We start from the raw sequence: 22,657 nt of genomic DNA, 5'->3' as shown, positions 1-22,657 counted from the left end.
TCGTGGCCATTGTAAAGATGAACATCACGCAGTTAAATGATGAAATATTGTAGGGCCCGATTCACAAAAGTAATCTGAGCCAGAATCCTAACTTTATGACTTTCGGTATTCACAAAAGGCATTTGGGAGTAGTAAAGTTAGGAATGTAAATGTAAATGTAAATGTCAAGGTACTTATAGAGCGCACTGTCACCAGACGGCCACCTTGCGGTGTCGCCTTTGCGGTTTCCTGGCGCTGATACTCATACCACTGTGGAACCCCTCCTGGCTTTCCCTGTGAAGTGTCCACTCCTGGGCACCCCCAGGGTGAAGCCAGGCATCCTTAGCGCTGTTGGGGCCGGTGCGGAGGCTAAGCAAGCTATTGCCCAGAGTTGCAGCTTGGGGCCCGTGATTAGAATAGGCACCGAGGCGAGAATAGACAGGTCCGAGGAAATTGAGCCCGAGCCCCGCCGAGGTAGGAATCGAACCCTGGTCCCTGGCCAGAACTCTGCTTCAGGGTCTGCCGCTCTAACCATTGAGCCACACTCCTCCAAATCCTAACTTTACTACTCCTAAATGCCTTTTGTGAATACCGAAAGTCATCAAGTTAGGATTTAGTCTCAGATTGCTTTTGTGAATCGGGCCCAAGCTTCTTTATTAAGGTCAGTTGTACACCTCAGCCTCCTTCCTTTGGCTTCTCTCTCCAACCACTCACTTATTCAAATACTAACATTTTCACTGGAACCCTTCACCAGCAGTGTTCGACTTGTGGAGAACACAGCCAGTGGTTACTTACAATGGCAAAAGCAGGAAGGATACCACACATGACTATACTGGATCTGACAAAGCTTTGCAATTTCCATTAAATGCTACTTTTAACACCAGGGGCCAGATGCACGACCTGTTTTTGCATGCGCAAACAGTTTTGAGAACCCGTTTGCGCATGCAAAAACATATTGGGCCCTGTACATAGCCTATTTAGCAAGTCGCAATATTTAGCTAAATAGGTTTTGCGACTCGTTATTTGGAAGGGGTGTTCCCTTCCAAATAGGGAGTCTCAAAACAATGTATTAATGTTTTGTGACCGCTGTTGTGGTCGCAAAACACGCGCAATTACCACCTACTTCAAGTAGGTGGTAATGCATTTGCAAAGGGGAAGGGGTCCTCAAGGGACCCCTTCCCCTTTGCCAAAGCATGCGAAATGGGATCGGATGGCAACAGAGGAGAGAAAGAAAATGACAAAACAGCTGTATAATTCATTTAGACATTGCCTTGAAAGTAATTAGGACCAGCAGGAGAAAAGCTAGAGGGAGAATATGATTGAGTGTGTGAAACCCTTTCCCTGCTATAGTTAAGGAAACAAATGACAAGGACAAGACAAACTAAGGAGAGAAGCAGACAAGTAATTCTGATGAGGAGGATCATTTTATAAATGATCTTTTTAATTCTAGACCTCCTACATACACAGCTAGAGCAACAGAGACAAGTGGTGGAACTAGTACTATTACTATTTCAGAAACTGATACCGGTGCCGGGGAAGATGGTGGTACAGTTGTACAGATTTTTGCCACTCCTGTAGTGGAACAGAGTGCACTAACTGAGACGGGAATTACAGCAGTGACCAATACAAGCAGAGATACACAGGCTGGTGTTCAAATACTGACTGCCACACTTTTAATAAAGATGGTAGTTGAAGAGGATCCTAAACAAATTAACATTGGAATTTTGAATATTGAACATTGAATTTAGCTGAAATATTACATGGAGACATTGAATTAAACAGGCTGTTAACCTACAATGCAGATGAAATTAGATATTTGATTAAAGAAGCAGCCAGATGTACAAATGAAGCACATGATAAATTAGAGGTGTTAGCTTATGAATTAGAAGTTGACATTAAATAATACAATTGATTTAACTCATGGTGAAATTTAGGAAAGGGGCTTGATTGCCTTGAGAGCTCATATAAAAGATTTTAATGAGAAAACAAGAGAATGGAGTAATTGAAAGAAATATCAAGAAAGATGGAAAAGAGAGACAGCAAGTAAAGAGAAATCAAAAGAGATTGCAGGCGGGGCAAGAGGTTTAGTTAGTGATTCCGAAGTAGCGACAGGAAAGGTGTTGAAATTTCCTGCAAGAGAAGCTCACAGAAAGAATTTGGTGGATGTGCTATGTACACAAGCTTTTACTAATAGTTTTCTGAAATTTTGAGAAGAACCAGGAAGGTGATATATCGAAGTACACAGGTTGACAAACATTTCACAGGTGTTGTGAACTGCTTTGAATTCACTGTTTGTAATTGTGGTTACTAGTGATTTGTGGGCAGACTGTAAGGTTATAGTTGGATGGCTCACATAGGAACTGAATAGGGTGCCTCCTAATAAAGCTCCTGCAGACGAGGTAGCTGAGATATGCCAAAAGGTGATTGAGCAAGGTCCTGAAAAAGATAGAAATTGGTTAAAGATTTTGAACATTCCATGAGCCAAAGAGTCAGTGCATGCTTTTTGTTAGAGGTGTATGCAGATTTTCAAGAAACATATTGGAGTCGACAACCCTGAAAAAAATGGTGTCAGTAGATTCATGTTTACTTTCAGGGCGGATTAGAGACCTGAGATTAGTAGCAATATTCAGTTGAGTGAATTGTGTTGGAAGACAAATGTCCTAGATGAAATCCTGAAACTGGCATATTATAGTAGTGATTATTTTGATGTGAACCAGGAAACGTTTAAGAAAAAGCTGATGATTGTCCAGACAAAATGATTTGAGAAAGGGTCCTGAAACCAAATAATACAATTATTAAGTTTCTTTGACCTGGAACGAATCAAATGCAAGGTGTACAGATGGGAAATGGGGCAATGCAGATGCAAGGAGGTGGAAGAGGGATGGTGAATAATGATGGTATGAATGTGAATGTTGAAATGATAAAGAAAAACCCAGTGTGTCACTTCTGTGGGAAGATCGGACACTGGAAGAGGATGACACCAAATAGGATTCAAGGGAAAGTTGTTCCACAAATGCAGGGAAATGTGATGGTCCCAAATGCGCAACATTCAGAACAGAGTGTACAGAATTAGAAATCATTTAAAATGTTTATGCTTTTAGCTACAGTGATGCAGCAAAACATGAGAAACAAGATGCCCTATAGTGGAGGGTGCCATTAGAATCCATTGATATTGAATGATGAGTTGGCAGGGATTAGTTCACAATAATGGTCTTTGAGTACCTGGCACTTTGAGCTGGATTGTTCCCACTGGCGCAGGGTCTAGACTGATTTGCATATGACTGAGTCCAAACTCAGGTGGCATGGTGGGCAAAAAAGGATGGATTGGGACGCCAACCGCGGCCACTGCAGGTAAGAGCGGTGGGGCTGGCTGGCTGTGATTTTGAGAGACGACCGCAAGGGAAAATTAATTGTTTATTTAATTATCCTTTGTGGTCATCTCTCGAAATCCCCCACCAAGCCCGACCCACCGCTCTTACCTGCAGCGGACACGGCTGTGGGAGCGCGGCCCGAGTGATCGCCATTGGCTGAAATTAATTTAAGTATTCCGTATATCACTTTGTTTTTTGCTGCCCTAAGTGTGATGGATATGCCCAAATGTGGGTGGTGTGCTCACTGTGTACCTGGAACCAAGCTATACCTTACTGATAATGAGGGAAAAATCGGTCCTGGGTTGCTTGTGTTCCGTTTTAGAAAGGATTTGGCCTGGCTGTTCAGGCTGGACTGTTCCCACAGGAGCAGGGTAAAGACTGATTTGCATATGGTTGGGTCCAAACTGTGGTGGTATGGTGGCTGGAAAACAATGGATTGGGATGTGGGCAGAGCGATTGCCAGTGGATGAGATCAATTCAAGCAATGCATCCATGACCTTGTTTTCTGATGTTTAAAGGGGAGCGCAGGCCCTTTACTCCTGTTTAGCTGAGGTCAAGTGACCTGAATTCTAAGGTCGGCAAAACAGATAGGGGAAAAAATATTTGGGGTGAACCATGTCAAAAGATGATCATTTCCTTAAGCTTCATCTGCCCCAAAGCAATGGCTTGTTTGTGAGTAGCAGCATCTGCCCTGAATAACCAGACCATGTGTGGCAGCATCTCCCATCCCATGTAGGGCTACACCTACCTATGTCTTGAGCATACGGAAGAGGCGGCACCTGCAAATGTCACCAAGGCCCCAAACTGCTGTGACTCTTAGACCTAGACTGAAGACTCTGAACCTGTCAGGTACACTGCAAGAGTGTAGGCCCAGCAGACGTAGCTTGGTGCATAAACAATACTGCTGGCCGGTGCATCTCTTCTCAGGGGAGAGGGTGCAAGTGAGTTTGAGAAAGAGAGCCGGACAACTGCAAAGATTCATGAAGACTAATATACCATATGTGTGAAGACTAAAAACTGAGAGTGGGAAGTAAAGAGTAAGCACAATACCTTCAGGAGAGATACTGCACCCAAGCCATAATCAGGCAATTAACTCTTACCCAAAGGGGGGAGCCACCTAGACCCAGGGGAGGGGGAACCAAGCCTGGATCAAGAGGACAAATTAGGAGAGATGGCGGATAGAGGCACAGCAATGCCTGATAACGCCTTTTGTCGTAAGAGTGTACTAATTTACTGTAGTGTGCAAAACAAATTATTTCGTAAAAGAGAAGCACTGGGCTGAACATGTGTTGTTAATGTATTATTGCGTGATGTTTGAATATCATTGAGCTGGGTAACAATCTGTTATTCAGCGTCAAGATACCCTTCTAGGTGAGCGTATGCTTTACAAATACACATTATGTTATGCTTGAGCTCTGAGCCCAAGCACTCAAGTGACAAGTGATGAAGAAGTTATACCTTTCCCAGTTTGCAGAGCCATTGTAGAATGGTGTCAAGGACAACGGAGGCAAAAACATGAACCCCCAGATTTGAGTTACAGTAGCTCATGCCCACACCGTGGCACTCCAAACACGATCTGACAATTGGTGGCAAGTAGTGTGAGATCCTGCAAAACCCAGTTTCAACTTTCAGTAACAAAGCAATAGGTACAGCTTGTTTACATTAGGACCTGCTAATTATATGGCAAAATCCAAGGTTAGTGGGGGTAGACCTTGAAACCATCTGCTTAGATCTTTCAACAGATCTGTGTTTGAAAAGAGGGTGGAGGGCTATGGGCATCCACAGAAATATTTCCGGGGGTGGGTATAATTTTAACTTCATCCATCCTTTGACTCGTTTTGCCAATGTCAAAGGGCAGGGGCAGAGTCATTAAAGGGCAAGTGAAAAATCCAGGGGGAGGAAAGCGCTCCCCCACACACCCGCCAACCCCTGCTTGGAGACGCCCATGTGGAGGGCTGCCTGGAACAGAGACAAGTAGGTCCTTCTGAGTTTTGTAAAAGACAGTCAGTCAAGCAGGGGGTGGGGGGAATAAACTGTAATGGATGCATGGGATAGTACCATGATAGGAACCCACGGAGAAAGAACTGTGTTGTCAGTCGCTCATTATCCCCTTCATGCAGGTTTTCCTTAGGGACACCTTTTGTGTGTATCCAAATTTGATTTCTAATACTTGCCCCAAGGCAATCACTGCAGCTGAATTCCAGTGTACCCTGTGACCAACTCCAGGAGTTATTCCCTTGGGTGAGTTAAGGCTAGCTGAGACCCTCTACTTGCCATTGGCCCTCCAGAATACTAAGGCTGAAGAAGAGATTTCACAAAAGTTTTTGAGAGAAACTTACAGTGTTAGCTGATAAGGTGTTTGCTAACGGGGTTTACAAAGCAGCATGGCTCTAAGCCAAAGGGAGAGAGGAACACTCCACAGACTGGTCCCATACTAGGAAGGTAAGTATCATGGCACTTCCCAATGGTTCAAAGGGAGGAGAGAAGCGCAAAGAGAACTGGCTTCAGGGTCAGGAACAACACAGGGGGAAAGGAGAATAGGAAGGTTATTCCAAGCCTAAAGAAATTACTTGTTGTACGTGTAACAAGGAGGGATATTCCAAAAGCGTCTGGCAGGTGAAAGACCCTGAACCAGCTGCACCCATGACAGCAAGTGTGTTGATTATGAGAGAAGGTATCCCAGAGACCCCTGTTGCCCTCTACCTAGTAGCAATGGACATTTGGGAAAGGGATGTGCTCTGAAGAACATACACTAGTGGAATCTAGTATCAATGGAAGGAGGGGTTCTGCCCTAAGAGATAAAGGACTATAGTTGAGAGGAAGTATCTCAAATCCACTGAGAGTCTCTCTGGTGCCAATTGCACACATTTGGCACCCAGTAGGGAGGACATGGAGTACCAAATTTGCAGAGGTGAGGCAAAAATCAATGGCAAGTTGGCCATGGTTGATGGAGGTGTGATAGAGAAGTAAAGTGCTGGATGTCTGTTGAATGATGATTTGATAGCTCCTGAATTAATACAAAGACCAGAAGAGTACAGGGCTTGGGCTATATAAGCTAAGGTGAGCAGAGCACAGATTTGCACCACTCTCAGGAAGAGGCTAGGACCATCCTAGATTTGCCAAGACCCGGAGCTTGTAGTAAGCGGATTAGGGAAGACTCTCAGAAGGTACTGCCATGGTGTCCATCGCTCCTGCTCCAGAAGAAGAGGAGGATGAGACACTCAAAGTGGACCAGGTTTTGGAATTTGGGGCTCTGACAGATGTGCAGGGGTAGTTCGCTGCCAGAAGACTTTGGGGGTCATTAGTATGGCGGGCGGCCCTCGGGAAATGGGACAGCCCGCAATGCATGCGACGGTCCCGCATCTACAATTAGGATGTGTCCGCCACACTGGCGGGCGCATCCCGCATTCATGACCACCGCCTGCCGCAATGCCACAAAAGCAAGTTGTGCCTTTCAATGCACAACGTGACAGGCACTGCGCGGTGCTTGCCACGTTGTGCATTGAAACGCATGCATCAAATGCATGTTCAACCCCCACCCCCCAGAATTTGATATTTCTAGAGCGTCTGTATGCAAACCGGGGTAGTTCAATGTTCATAGAACCTGTATTGAGTATATTCCAGTGTTTTTTCAACACTTTGGTCAACTGGTTAGATGCTGGTGTAAACGTGGTAATACAAGTCAGTACCTCCGGATTGTTTTTAATTTTGTGTTCCAAGAGGCCCTCTCTGTGATTGTTCCGTGCCCGTTTTTTTGAAAGTGTAATACTCCTCTGAGGGTATTTTCTTTCAGTTAAGTTTTTCTCAAGAATGGCTGCTTCACTTTTATATTCATCCAGTGTACAACAGTTCCTTCTTACTCTCAAAAATTGTCCGAAGGGCAGGTTTTCCTTGAGAGATTTAGGATGGTGACTATTGAAGTGAAGTAAGCTATTGCGGTCAGTAGCTTTCCTAAACATAGTGGTAGTAAGATCACCCTGTGTGATTTTAATAGTCAGATCCAGGAACGCTATCTAGGAGGGGGACGCCGTAATAGTGAAATTAAGGTAAGGATTTAGATTGTTAATCCATCCAAAGAAGTTACCATAACTGTTATGGTCTCCTGTCCAGAAGATCAGGATGTCGTCAATGAAACGTTTCCATAAAAGGATATGGTTCCGGTAGGGGTTAGTTTCATTGAAGATGTGTGTTTCCTCAAATGCTGCTATGTAGAGGCAGGCCACACTAGGAGCAAAGGTACTCCCCATGGAAGTACCTTGCGTCTGATGGTACAGTTGACCCTTGAATTCAAAAAAGTTTTTAGTCAGTGCCCGTGTAGCGCACTCCATGATGAATGAGGGTGGGGTAGGTGACCCCTCGAGGGATGAGTTCAAAACGTCCTCGATCACATCTAGAGTGGCCCTCTGTGGGATGTTAGTGTAGAGGGCTACGACATCTAGAGTGATGAGGAAGTTGATTGTGTTAGTCTTCTGAAACTGATCCAGTTGACGTAGTATATCCGTGGTGTCTTGGATGTATGATGGTATTAGTTTTACTAGAGGTTGGAGGAAATGATCACAAAATTGTGACAAAGGTTCAAGAATGGAATCAATCCCTGATACTATCGGGCGCCCTGGTATTGGTGTAGTCCCCTTGTGGATCTTTGGTAAGATGTAAAAGTAGGGAGTCCTAGGTTCTTTCTTGATAAGAAAGCAGGCCTCCTTCTTACTTAACCAACCTTGACTCTCTGCAGAGTCAACCAGACCCGTCATAGTCTTCTCGAGACGTTCAGTTGGATTCCGGGATATGGGTGTATAGTACTTCCTATCCCCCAGTTGTCTTAGGCACTCCGTATCGTAGTCTGTAGTTGCCATTATCACTGTGGCACCGCCCTTATCAGCCTGTTTGATGGTAATAGTAGTGTCATTGGCAAGTGTTTCAATTGCCTGCATCTCTTGTTTAGTGATATTATTGAAATGCTTATTTTTTGTCATAACTTTCACATCTTTGAGTACTGCTTGTTCGTAGGTCAAAACCTCATTGGGTACCATCCCACTCTGGGGAGTAAAGGAGGAAGGGTTGTGTAAACCCGAATCTTCATCAGGAGTGTATTCCTTCCCCTCAAAGAAAAATTTGAGGCGGATTTTACGGAAAAATTGGTGCAATTCACAAGTTTGTGAAAAGGGATCGACTCGGGGGTAGGAACAAATCCTAGTCCTTTCTGGAGGATATCGTTTTCTGTCTTGGTTAATTGTCTAGATGACACATTTACTACTAGGTTTGTTTTCTGTTGGCCTGGCTCCTGGTTTCCATTCCTGGTTGAGCAGGTTCTTCCCATTGTACTCTTTTTTCCTGTTGGGTACCTCTTTTTCGCCCTCGCACTCTGCCCCAACCTAAAAAAGGCCGGCGCATGCCCTGGGGTGCAAACTGAGGTGGATACTGAGGGCCAAACTGTGGAGTTCCTTGAGGAAACATTGGGTATTGCCAGAAAGGAGGTCCCTGGTAGAGTGGTGGTGGGTAGGTGTTATAACCCTGCCTACCTCTCTTACCTCTGTATTGATTGGTTCCCATATTTTCTGTACTAGAGTTGCTGTTATTCGATGAACTCCTCTTTGTAGAATTTGAGCTAGTATCATATGAGTAGCTGGTATTGGCCGGTGGGAGAAAGTGGCTCTGTATATACTGTTCCTTAATAGGTACAGGGTGTACAGAGTCCACAGTCCCCAAAGGTTTCACAGAGGCTAAAGTTAGATATAACCTTACTCTCTAAAGTGGTAGCTTGGTCGAGCAGTAAGGCAGTATCAGAGGACAGTGTAAAGCATTTGTTGTACACACTCAGTCAGCAAATGGTCTCACACACTCAATAACTGAACTCTAGGCCAATTGTTTATATATAAAAAAAAATATATGCTTGTTTTATTTTAGAACCAACAATTGGAATTAAAATATACTTTCTCAGAATGAGATGCTTTATATAAATACTTTTGCAATATGCAATTGGCTTTTGTAAACAGTTACAAGTGGTTGCAATAGGCAACTCTATTTTAAACACAACAATGCATTGAGCTCAATGATAAATTCAAGTTATTTGTTACAGATTACTTTTTAGATTACTTTTGGAATTCCAGGACTGGATCCTAGATTCAGTCCTGGGTCAGTACTCAGAATCAAGTGATGAAAGTCGACTTAATTACTGTAATGATTTTTAAACAATATATAGCTATTTTAAAAGTTGACAGAAAATATTTCAAAGAAAACAGTCAATGATTCCCTATGGAAGAAAATTCAGGTTACAGGTACAGTATGTTCTCGTTACTTTTGTAATCCAGTACTGGGTGCTTAGACTCAGTACTGGGACCTTTATCCAAAACAGGTAAGTAATTACGTTGTCAGATATCATACGATTTTTGAAGAATATTTAAAGATTGCAGAAATCGACACTTAGAAGAAATTTCACAGAAAAACAGTCAATGGTTTCCTATGGAAGAAAATTGAGTTAAGGGTAAGTACAGTTGTAAGTATTTTTCAGAGTCAGTGCTGGGCACCAAGATCCAGCACTGGGCGCTCACCCAAGAGCAGGTGAGTAATTTCGTTTTCGTTACTCGGCTGATTTTTGGTGAATATTTTAAGATTTGAAAAGTCCACACAGAAGAAATTTCAGGAAAAAGCCAGTCAATGTTACCCTATGAGGAAAATAGAGTTTGCGGTTTAAGGGTAAGTACTCGACTGGCAGAGTTGAGGTTCTGTGCATAGACTCAGGGGTCCCCCAGGGTCAGGTAGGTACAGTTGGTTCACCCTCAGCGGCTCTAGGGCGGCCGGGTGCAGAGAGAGTTAGGCCCAATGTTATCCTATGAGGGATAGGGGGGCCTTGGTTGGTGGCTGCTGACTGGCAAGCCACGCGGCTGTGGGAGCTGGGCTCCTGGTCACTTACTCAGGGCAAGTGGGGAAGTAGGTAGGTGTAGAGTTTTCACTGCCAGGGCCACTCGGGCCGCTGGGTGCACAGTGCTTTTGAGCCTTCGGGCGCTCAATGGATTTCAATGGGAAATCTCCGGTTTAGAAAAAGACTGCAAGCTCGGGGACGAGGACTCTTCAGGTGCCACCACCACTTCGAGAGGTAAGTTGGGTAGTTGGAGGATACGTAGGTACCCCTGGATTGGGCACAGGGGGCCGTGGGGCGCCGCGTGCAGGGGTGCCTTTTGATGTCGGGAAATCTTACCCTCTGATGATCGCGGTTGGGGGGGCACCTTGTTCTGAGGCTGCAGGCTTCTTCAGGAGTGTCGAGGGAGGTCCTTGGGTGCCGGACTCGGGGTCACAGTCGCCGTGGGGTCGTCCTCAGGGTCTTTGTTCACTCCGGCACTGGCCAGGCTTGACTGGTGCAGAGTGTGCTGGGTTCGCGGTTCCGGGCTGCTGCCAGGGATTAGAGGTAGGTTTTGAGTAGAGCCTCTACTCATGGGAGTCCCAGGGGCTTAGAGCCAAAAGGTAGCCAGGTCCTACGGGGTTTGTGAGGTTGCTGGCCACAAGAGATGCCGGGTTGGAGCAGGGGCAGGTTCGAGGGTCAACAGGCCGGTAGGGCTGGGGCCAAAGCAGTTGGTGTCTTCCTCTTTTTAGCAGCTGCAGGGCAGGTCTTCTTTCATCTTGCTCTTCTTTGTAGTTTTGAATCTGGGATCTGGGGAAGAAAGGTTCAGGGTGTCCCTAAATACTAGATTTAGGGGCGTTACAGGTAGGTGAAGGGCAGGGGCCAATGGGTCCCTGTCCTGGGGTGGGTACACCCCCTATCCTGCCTCTCTCCTGTGGGAGGGGGGCAGGAGCCTAGTCCTGATTGGGCAGGGCTTCCCATCTTCAAAATGGCGAGAGCCCGGAGATGTGCTTCACCTCGCCTCCCCCACCTGAGGGGTGGGGTTGGCAGGCTGGCACATCCCCTGTCCTTATTTGGGGTTTCCGGCCAAGCCTCCCGCCAGAGTGGGGGGTTGCCATGGCCTGGGGAAGCTCACAGAGGCGGCATGCCTTTTAAGCTTCCCCCTGCCCATCCTGGGGGAGGAGATTTAGCACCTCGCCCAGGATGTGCATTGTTGCAGACCCAGGAGAGCAGGGGCTCTCCTACCCAGGGGTCCAGCAACATGTCTGCTGTGTGGCAGCCTAGGCAGCCTCAGAACAGACGTGGATTGTAGGTTTAGGTGTCAGGGGGCCTCTCTAAGATGCCCTCTGTGGTGCTTTGTACATTAAATCACACACTGGCATCAGTGTGGATTTATTGTGCTGAGCAGTTTGATACCAAACTTCTCAGTCTTCAGTGCTGCCATTATGATGCTGTGGAGTTCGTGTTTGACAAGCTCCCAGCACCATATACTCTTAGCTGGCAGCACTGCACTTACAGGACCCAGGAATGGACCTGGGTACTGTAGGGGCACAGGGCTCCTGCCTCTGTGCCCACACCACTGGCATAGGGCACCCAGCTAGAGGGGTGGCTGATGTATGCCAGGGCAGTGTAGGTAGTGGGCATGGCACACAGGGATGTGTGCCATGTCGACTCTCTGTTTTGTCTTGTATCCAGACACTCAGCCTGCAAGAGCAGTGGGTGTGTGTTAGGGTACAGGGACTCTAAGGGTGGCACAATGAGTGCTGCAGCCCTTAGAGGCCTTCCCTGGTCACAAGGCCCTGGGTACCTAGGGTACCATTTACCAGGGGCTGACATGTGGCCAGGGTTCGCCAATTTGGGTTTTGGCTGTTAGGCAGTTTTTAGGGAAGGAACACAGGCCCTGGGCACCTGATTGGCAGGAGCCCAGGGCACAACAAGGAAAAGTGCATCAGCTATTAGGCAAAAAAGGGGGGGTTACTGCAACAGAAACCCACTTTCTTACAGCCGGGACATAATCAGCTTTAAGGTAAGGGTATGCCTTTTCTTTATCAAACCGTTTAATATCCTTTTGTATCTTAACCACTTTCTGCTTCATGAGATATTCTTTATGTTCAGCAATCTCATTGTTAAGCTCCATCAGTTTAGTTTTGAAGGTGGGGCCTGAGTTGTTGTGTTTTAAGGTACTCTCAGCGGCTTGTATTCGAACGAGTAGTTCGTCAGCCAGCCTTTTAGCCGTGTTTACAATTAAAATGAGAAGATCTCTGGTGCACTTCCAGGATATTTGCGACCATTCAATTTTGAATTGGCCATCTTCCCAGAATATCCTTGGGAAGTTTTTTACTATAAGGCCATTTGGTGAGATTTTTGCCCTAAAGTATTCAGTCATGAGTGCACCGTGTAAGGTAATCCGTACCCATTCTCTCCTCATGTCCGATAGTAATTGCCAATCTCCTGATTGGCTTCCAGTCGCGATCTCATTGTCAAAGCCCAGAATAGAGGGGGTCCGGAGTATTTCCACTGCATGGTCCTCACCATAACTCAAGCCCTGGCCTTCCATAGGTATTTGGCTGGGGTTAAGTTGGGGGTGGTAAAATCAGTTCTCAGTAGAGAGGTAACCACTCCAATAAAGTGGTATATTGAATAGAGTATCCGGGGGATAGAACTGCTCTCACCCACCAGTAGAATGTCCCACGGGGTTAAGCCGTGCAAGAACTAGAATACAAAAAGAGGGACAAGAGAGGCCTTTTCCATTCACACAGGAATGGGAGGTCCAGTAGGAACAGGGGCCCCTAGTACCATGATTACAAAAGGTGTTTCTATAGTTCCTCAGAATTAGAGTAGAGTCAAAACGAAGGCTAAATCCAGTTTAGTACACCATGCGGACATGGATGGAAATCCATATGTTGGATTTTAATGCCCTCACACACCCTTTCAGGTGTCATGCTTCATCATATAGGCTGCTCCTCGTCGGGCCGGCGGTGCAATGCCCAACGGGCTCCCTTAAAAGGGGCACTTTGGCGGAGATCTTCTATCCAACTGCCGTATGGTGAAGTGCGGGTGTGGGGCCTGGATAATGTAGATGCATGTTAGTGTGGTTAAAATAAGGTCAGGAGTGCCTGGTGAAAATTAATTTTATTCTGATGGCCTCCTACCCTAAATTAAAAGCGTGTAGACATGACACTTATTTGAGTATAATGTCTCGTATCAGGACCTTTAGAAAAAAACTATCTACATTTGACAAACTAATAAAGTTAGGGTTATTTACAACCTAAATGTTATGTTCTAACACAATACCTGTTAATGTCAGGAGCTACCTGAAAAGAAAAAAAGGTATGGTAAAACATATACATGGGTACATATTGTATGGAACAATTAGTGAGAGAGCCTTCAGTGTGACTCACACTCTTTAACTTGATTAAAGTCCTAAACATTGATGAATTCACACTCATGTACAGTCCACCGAGCACTGTTGATGTCTGGACAATGACTGAATAGGGTGAGTCACACATGTGTGTATTTTCTGATGCTTTTAAACAGGATTTCCACACTGGTGAGTAGTCACTTTAGCTCACCGTGGGGATTCACCACTACTTTGTTCTTTAAGTCCTGATGAATTTTGCGACACATCACCACTTTTGATCAAGTTAAAGAGTGTGAGTCACACTGAAGGCTCTCTCACTAATTGTTCCATACAATATGTACCCATGTATATGTTTTACCATACCTTTTTTCTTTTCAGGTAGCTCCTGACATTAACAGGTATTGTGTTAGAACATAACATTTAGGTTGTAAATAACCCTAACTTTATTAGTTTATCAAATGTAGATAGTTTTTTTCTAAAGGTCCTGACGAATCGCGAGTATACCTACTCAAGGCGAGAAACATGTTGACCGACTCCTTATAATTACATGACACCTTAATACGAGACATTATACTCAAATAAGTGCCATGTCTACACGCTTTTAATTTAGGGTAGGAGGCCATCAGAATAAAATTAATTTTCACCAGGCACTCCTGACCTTATTTTAACCACACTAACATACATCTACATTATCCAGGCCCCACACCCGCACTTCACCATACGGCAGTTGGATAGAAGATCTCCGTCAAAGTGCCCCTTTTAAGGTAGCCCGTTGGGCATTGCACCGCCGGCCCGATGAGGAGCAGCCCATATGATGAAGCATGACACCTGAAAGGGTGTGTGAGGGCATTAAAATCCAACATATGGATTTCCATCCATGTCCACATGGTGTACTAAACTGGATTTAGCCTTCGTTTTGACTCTACTCTAATTCTGAGGAACTATAGGAACACCTTTTGTAATCATTGTACTAGGGGCCCCTGTTCCTACTGGACCTCCCATTCCCGTGTGAATGGAAAAGGCCTCTCTTGCCCCTCTTTTTGTATTCTAGTTCTTGCATGGCTTAACCCCGTGGGACATTCTACTGGTGGGTGAGAGCGGTTCTATCCCCCGGATACTCTATTCAATATACCACTTTATTGGAGTGGTTACCTCTCTACTGAGAACGGATTTTACCACCCCCAACTTAACCCCAGCCAAATACCTATGGAAGGCCAGGGCTTGAGTTATGGTGAGGACCATGCAGCGGAAATACTCCGGACCCCCTCTATTCTGGGCTTTGACAATGAGATCGCGACTGGAAGCCAATCAGGAGATTGGCAATTACTATCGGACATGAGGAGAGAATGGGTAAGGATTACCTTACACGGTGCACTCATGGCTGAATACTTTAGGGCAAATATCTCACCAAATGGCCTTATAGTAAAAAACTTCCCTAGGATATTCTGGGAAGATGGCCAATTCAAAATTGAATGGTCGCAAATATCCTGGAAGTGCACCAGAGATCTTCTCATTTTAATTGTAAACACGGCTAAAAGGCTGGCTAACGAACTACTCGTTCGAATGCAAGCCACCGAGAGTACCTTAAAACACAACAACTCAGGCCCCACCTTTAAAACTAAACTGATGGAGCTTAACAATGAGATTGCTGAACATAAAGAATATCTCATGAAGCAGAAAGTGGTTAAGCTACAAAAGGATATTAAACGGTTTGATAAAGAAAAGGCATACCCTTACCTTAAAGCTGATTATGTCCCGGCCAATACCAACTACTCATCTGTTACTAGCTCAAATTCTTCAAAGAGGAGTTCATCGAATAACAGCGACTCTAGTACAGAAAATATGGGACCCAATCAATACAGAGGTAAGAGAGGTAGGCAGGGTTATAACACCTACCCACCACCACTCTACCAGGGACCTCCTTTCTGGCAATACCCAATGTTTCCTCAAGGACCTCCACAGTTTGGCCCTCAGTATCCACCTCAGTTGGCACCCCATGGCATGCGCCAGCCTTTTTTAGGCAGAGGTTGGGGCAGAGGGCGAGGGCGAAAAAGAGGTACCCAACAGGAAAAAAGAGTACAATGGGAAGAACCTGCTCAACCAGGAATGGAAACCAGGAGCCAGGCCAACAGAAAACAAACCTAGTAGTAAATTTGTCATCTAGACAATTAACCAAGACAGAAAACGATATCCTCCAGAAAGGACTAGGATTTGTTCCTACCCCCCGAGTCGATCCCTTTTCACAAACTTGTGAATTGCACCAATTTTTCCGTAAAATCCACCTCAAATTTTTCTTTGAGGGGAAGGAATACACTCCTGATGAAGATTCGGGTTTACACAACCCTTCCTCCTTTACTCCCCAGAGTGGGATGGTACCCAATGAGGTTTTGACCCACGAACAAGCAGTACTCAAAGATGTGAAAGCTATGACAAAAAATAAGCATTTCAATAATATCACTAAACAAGAGATGCAGGCAATTGAAACACTTGCCAATGACACTACTATTACCATCAAACAGGCTGATAAGGGCGGTGCCACAGTCATATTGGCAACTACAGACTACGATACGGAGTGCCTAAGACAACTGGGGGACAGGAAGTACTATACACCCATATCCCGGAATCCAACTGAACGTCTCGAGAAGACTATGACGGGTCTGGTTGACTCTGCAGAGAGTCAAGGTTGGTTAAGTAAGAAGGAGGACTGCTTTCTTATCAAGAAAGAACCTAGGACTCCCTACTTTTACATCTTACCAAAGATCCACAAGGGGACTACACCAATACCAGGGCGCCCGATAGTATCAGGGATTGATTCCATTCTTGAACCTTTATCACAATTTTGTGATCATTTCCTCCAACCTCTAGTAAAACTAATACCATCATACATCCAAGACACCACGGATATACTACGTCAACTGGATCAGTTTCAGAACACTAACACAATCAACTTCCTCATCACTCTAGATGTCGTAGCCCTCTACACTAACATCCCACAGAGGGCCACTCTAGATGTGATCGAGGAAGTTTTGAACTCATCCCTCGAGGGGTCACCTACCCCACCCTCATTCATCATGGAGTGCGCTACACTGGCACTGACTGAAAACTTTTTTGAATTCAAGGGTCAACTGTACCATCAGACGCAAGGTACTTCCATGGGGAGTACCTTTGCTCCTAGTGTGGCCTGCCTCTACATGGCAGCATTTGAGGAAACACACATCTTCAATGAAACTAACCCCTACCGGAACCATATCCTTTTATGGAAACGTTTCATTGACGACATCCTGATCTTCTGGACAGGAGACCATAACAGTTATGGTAACTTCTTTGGATGGATTAACAATCTAAATCCTTACCTTAATTTCACTATTACGGCGTCCCCCTCCCAGATAGCGTTCCTGGATCTGACTATTAAAATCACACAGGGTGATCTTACTACCACTATGTTTAGGAAAGCTACTGACCGCAATAGCTTACTTCACTTCAATAGTCACCATCCTAAATCTCTCAAGGAAAACCTGCCCTTCGGACAATTTTTGAGAGTAAGAAGGAACTGTTGTACACTGGATGAATATAAAAGTGAAGCAGCCATTCTTGAGAAAAACTTGACTGAAAGAAAATACCATCAGAGGAGTATTACACTTTCAAAAAAACGGGCACGGAACAATCACAGAGAGGGCCTCTTGGAACACAAAATTAAAAACAATCCGGAGGTACTGACTTGTATTACCACGTTTACACCAGCATCTAACCAGTTGACCAAAGTGTTGAAAAAACACTGGAATATACTCAATACAGGTTCTATGAACATTGAACTACCCCGGTTTGCATACAGACGCTCTAGAAATATCAAAGACATGCTCATTAATACTAGACCTAAACCCAAAGAAAAAACTTCACAGCGAACACTGTGGCAACTCCCCATGGTTAAAGGACACTACCCATGTGGAGGATGCAGTGCATGCACCTTTACATCTACGCACAAGACTATAACTCTGAATAATACCTTTATCTGGGAAATGAGAGCACATACCAACTGCAATACTGCGAATTGCAGTTATCTCTTAATTTGCCCCTGCAACCTCTACTACATAGGGATGACAACTCGCCCTATTAAATTACGCATCACGGAACATCGCAGTAATTTTCGTTGCCTCAAGAGTAACACCAAAATAAGTACCCACTTCCTTGAACGCAAACACTCACCAGACTCAGTTAAATGGTTGATCCTAGAAGCGAATCCCAATATAACTAAACAGAGTCTTTTTGCGAAAGAACAGCAGTGGATACATCGCTTGTCAACTGATAACAATGGTCTTAACGACGATATTCCCTGGGGTGCAATCAAGATCTAATCTGTCCTGTGATGAACACCACTCGATATTGATCACACTGAATTGAATTGGTCACGTTTGTTCAACCCTCCACTAATAGACATTATTGATTTTCCCTACACCTTACATGTTGATTTGGTACGACATATAATCTTCCATCGATTATTGGCCGAACTATAGACACTGACTAGTATTAATACGATGGGATTTACTCACTAGATCACTATGACATCGTTCTTTAATCATTGATCCATTTTTCTTTCATCTTGTGAACTAACATATTGTACACTCCACTCCAATATGTCTGCCAAACACCAATGTATAAACAACGTGTCTGACAACATATCCTACGGCCATTTAGTCTTGAGAATACCTCGCACCACGCTTTTTACATGAGTTGTATATTCCTTGATCCCATTGCGGTGATTTGGTTTATAGTTTTACGCTATCCCTCTAAGTAGTTTCATGGACCAACGCATCATAAGTACCATTTCAAAATGTCTGCCATATAAGCCCCCTTTGACAAGGGGTGCAGCCACCAAACCCCACCCCCAGTCACATGACACAACCTCTCGCATAAGTCCTTCGCCTCTTTCCACCACGCCACCTCCCGGACTCGGTGGAGAGGGTAGGTCATAGCGAGCTGCGTGAGGAGGAGAAATGTGAGTAACGGACAACAAACGTAACTAACTCCCTGTATAACCCGTGCAGGACACGACAAATACGACATTTCAACCCGTATGAGGGCAGATCTAGCTAATCAGCAGTTTCTGTTACTTTTGATAGTAACGCAATGTAAAAGGGTTGTTTTGTTTAAATAAGTCCCCCGGCAACATAGTAGAAGGGAATCATCCGTGGATTTTACCCTGGCAAACCAGTCACACGGTGATTGGTGAGCAACTCATGTGAAGCATAATTAGTATATAATCTGTACCGGCGATCCTATACTTAAACGGGCTGAATGATCTCACACCAGGTTGTGCACTAGACTACATTATGTAATATAGAAACCTAACCTCTTTTATCTTTACCATATGACATTTTTAAATAATACATAAACACATATACGAATAATCTTGTTGATGCCAAGCGACCATAAGAACTGTTAAATCAGTGATGATTTCAACATTATTCTACAAGACATTAGCTCATTTTTGCAATCAGCCATATCGCTGCCTCTTTGCTCACCAGATAGCAAGGGGAGGGGTAATTAAGACGATGAGTACTCAACATTTTACCTTAGAGACCATTCTTGTCTGCTTAACTTTTTATTGCCTTACATAAAACCGTCAGATTAGAGAGTACCATTGATTGATGCTAACCTTTTCTGATTCAGTTAAACATTGATCAATTCACACTCATGTACAGTCCACCGAGCACTGTTGATGTCTGGACAATGACTGAATAGGGTGAGTCACACATGTGTGTATTTTCTGCTGCTTTTAAACAGGATTTCCACACTGGTGAGTAGTCACTTTAGCTCACCGTGGGGATTCACCACTACTTTGTTCTTTAAGTCCTGATGAATTTCGCGACACATCACCACTTTTAATCAAGTTAAAGAGTGTGTGTCACACTGAAGGCTCTCTCACTAATTGTTCCATACAATATGTACCCATGTATATGTTTTACCATACCTTTTTTTCTTTTCAGGTAGCTCCTGACATTAACAGGTATTGTGTTAGAACATAACATTTAGGTTGTAAATAACCCTAACTTTATTAGTTTGTCAAATGTAGATAGTTTTCTTCTAAAGGTCCTGACGAATTGCGAGTATACCTACACATGGCGAGAAACATGTTGACCGACTCCTTATAATGACATGACACCTTAATACGAGACATTATACTCAAATAAGTGCCATGTCTACACGCTTTTAATTTAGGGTAGGAGGCCATCAGAATAAAATTAATTTTCACCAGGCACTCCTGACCTTATTTTAACCACACTAACATATATCTACATTATCCAGGCCCTGCACTTCACCATACGGCAGTTGGATAGAAGATCTCCGCCAAAGTGCCCCTTTTAAGGGAGCCCATTGGGCATTGCACCGCCGGCCCGACAAGGAGCAGCCCATATGATGAAGCATGACACCTGAAAGGGTGTGTGAGGGCATTAAAATCCAACATATGGATTTCCATCCATGTCCACATGGTGTACTAAACTGGATTTAGCCTTCGTTTTGACTCTACTCTAATTCTGAGGAACTATAGGAACACCTTTTGTAATCGAGGTATTCTGCAAGGCACATGTTGAATGCTGTACGCTTGTGGAACTTTGGAAGGAAACCCAGGTACAGATCATTAAGGGAGCAGTCAGAAGGCATTATGTTGCCTGTGAGAATGGAATGCTTTTCAGTGAGCCTGTGAATCCTGCCCAGGAGCTAGCAACAGACTAGTAGTTCCACTACAACCAATTCAGAAATTTATTTTTGTGACTGTCCCATCAAGTGCCCTTAGCAGGATACTTAGCTATTAGGAAGAGCAAGGATAAGTTGGACTCTCTGTTCTTCTAGTCAGGAAAGCACAAGCACAAGAATGTAGAGAGGTGCTGTAGAACCTCTAGCAGTTACCAATTAAGTGGTAAATCAGGAGGTAAGACCAAGGCAATGTTAATGCCACTGCCACTTGTAGATATTCCATTTGAGGGGGTGGGAATAGACATTGATGGTCCATTGATCACTCCTTGGGACCAAGCAATAAGTGCACCTTGGATGTGGTGAACCATTCCACCAATTATCCAGGAGAAGTACCTTTAAGAAACATGACTCCAAATGTGGCAGCTAGGGCTTGGACTGGATTTCCTAACACTGTGATTTCCAAATGGGGAACCAACTTTATATCCTCACATATGAGAGAGATGTGGGAGCAAGCTAGTGTGATCTAACACTTCTCCACAGCATGCCACCCACAACCAAATGGTTAGGTGGAAAGTTTCATTAAGACCCTTAAAGGTATGATGGGATCACTGCCCAAGTACTTCAGGAGGAAGTACGATATTCTCCTACTATGTGCCTTATTCGTTCACAGGTAAATTCCACAAAAGGGAGTGGGTTCAGTCCCTCTGAATTTATGTTTGGGCACTGGTCACCTTGCTCAGAAAAGGGTGAGAATGCACTTGTGAGTCACTTTAGAAAGATGCAGTAGACTATGTGATGGCACAATACATGAGTCAAGCGAAGAAAAACCTTACAGTCAAATAAGCTACAAGGGGCGTGGTCTGGCCATGGAGGAAGATGGCCACCTGAAGTACGAGCTCCATCGCGGGATGGGCCCCTGATGAGAATAAGTCCCTTACCTGCATCTTCTTCTCGCCCAGGCACAATCGGAAGACATGCAGGCAGGTTTGACGGGATTTCCTGGCGGCTGGTGGTGACGGCTCTCCGGAATTAATCATTGGGGAGGAGCTTGCTCGGGCTCCGTTCTGCCCCGCACTCCACACCTGACGTATCTCTTTAGGCCGCACCTCCTCTTCCTGACAGGGCCGCGCCCTTCATGCCGCCGGGAGCCGTGCACATTACCCCCACCTGGGCCGTGCTTCCTTGCACTACTGAAGCCACGCCGCCTCATATCTTCAAGCCGGACCCTGCATTGGAAGCCGCGCCTTCCGTTGCTGACTGAACGGCATTCCTGAGGATGTGCCCTTTTCCCCTGACAGGGCCGCACCTCATCATCTTCGTCACAAACCCGCTTCCTCCTGCAGCTAAGGAGGCTCCTCTTCATCCTGTTGAGGCCGCGCCTCCTGTCATTGTTGTGGCAGCATTTTTATGAATCACCGAGGCCGTGTCTCCTGCTCCAGCTGAGAATGAGCCTTTGTTGTTGCATAACAGCGCTCTCCTTGAGAATTGGAAGCATAGCACATCGCTTTCTTTTCACAACTATTCTGAAGGCGAGTCTTCCAACATTTCCCAGCATATACCACCTTTGAACTTGTCTCCCTCCTTTTGACTTCCTGCACTTTTTCTAGTATAATTATACATGCTATAATACTAAGTCTGTGATTTCAGGAGGAGACAAGCAACGATGTGAGTAACAATTTTCTCTCCCTCTCTCACGTTACCTTTGAGGCTTGAAGCTTTGTTCTACTTTCATTTTCACAGCGCTCTCCCAACGGTGTTGACTTTACCACATGTCAGTGCCTGACAGGTCATTTCTTCATTCCTTCCCAAAATGCATGCAATTCCTTTGACATTATTTATTTTTGCGATGGGGGAATTTTAGCAACTCTCATGGAACCTTTTCTTTGCCTCCACGCATGTTTTTCATAATAAACTGAGTCCAGGCTATTAATGTAAAAGACGGATTACTAATCTCTGCATACATCGGCTAAGTAGTTAGCAGCTGTACTATTATTACCAGCATCTTCTTCATTTATTCAGTTGTCTTTGACAAACAGGTCTTCCTACTTATATTTGTCTGCTATGCAATGATTTCCACCAACTTTAATAAACTATAAACGGGAGAAGAATCGCCTTTGTGATTATTTCAGTTAGCATATCAACAACAAGCTTTTATACTTCAGCCACCTATCGTCTAGTACACTCATCTTATCACGTCGACGTCACTCTCAAGTTTATCAAGCTCATCTCAGGATCTTAAAATCCACTGTATATAATGATCTTATACCATGATACGCCATCTCCAAGTTACCTCAGAGTTTCCATCAAACGTAACACTCGAATTTCTACTAATAAACACGGAAGCAAGACCCCTTCTCTTCACAGAAGTTTTCAAACATTCCAACACCATGCTAACAAACGGAAATACATCCTCTGTAC

Source organism: Triturus cristatus, chromosome 5_2 (assembly GCF_964204655.1).
Source record: "Triturus cristatus chromosome 5_2, aTriCri1.1, whole genome shotgun sequence".
In the NCBI taxonomy this organism is placed as follows: domain Eukaryota; kingdom Metazoa; phylum Chordata; class Amphibia; order Caudata; family Salamandridae; genus Triturus; species Triturus cristatus.
Note: the sequence above shows the minus strand (reverse complement) of the source record.